The sequence below is a fragment of the Charadrius vociferus genome, unplaced genomic scaffold (assembly GCF_000708025.1).
Source record: "Charadrius vociferus isolate BGI_N301 unplaced genomic scaffold, ASM70802v2 scaffold195, whole genome shotgun sequence".
NCBI lineage: Eukaryota > Metazoa > Chordata > Aves > Charadriiformes > Charadriidae > Charadrius > Charadrius vociferus.
In genome coordinates this window covers 4,217,525-4,217,884 of record NW_009648539.1, presented here as the reverse complement: position 1 = coordinate 4,217,884, position 360 = coordinate 4,217,525, and the positions used below count along the sequence as shown (strand labels likewise).

Below are 360 nucleotides of genomic sequence, written 5' to 3'. Positions count from 1 at the left end.
GGGGGGGGAGGCGGTCTCCTTTGATTCCTAGCTCTGAAGAGATGGGCAGTTCTCCTAATAACCTCTTTTGGTTAGCACTGTTGCAAAGAAGTTCTTACGTGGGATTGATGTTCACAGGATTTTACTTGCAGCCAAAACAGCCATCTGTTTAAATGACAAATTACTGTCTGTATCTGTTGAACAGAGTTCAGAAGAGTTGCTGCTGGGCAAATCCCATAGACAAGACTCCCACATTCCTGTTTGAAGACTGGGGATGCGCTGGCTTTTCATGAAGAGCAACCGTACCTGGGCTTCCAGGGCGGAGAGGGACTAGTGGCTGCACTTAACTGAATGTTTATGTTCAAATTTGACTGTATCTTA

At 45.8% G+C, this 360-nt stretch overlaps 1 protein-coding gene across 1 annotated transcript in view; it reads right to left on the bottom strand.

Annotated features, from left to right (window-relative positions):
- The window catches only part of ELP2 (elongator acetyltransferase complex subunit 2), a 66,783-nt gene that overhangs the window by 5,508 nt on the left and 60,915 nt on the right, over window positions 1-360 (bottom strand). The window lies entirely within an intron of this gene.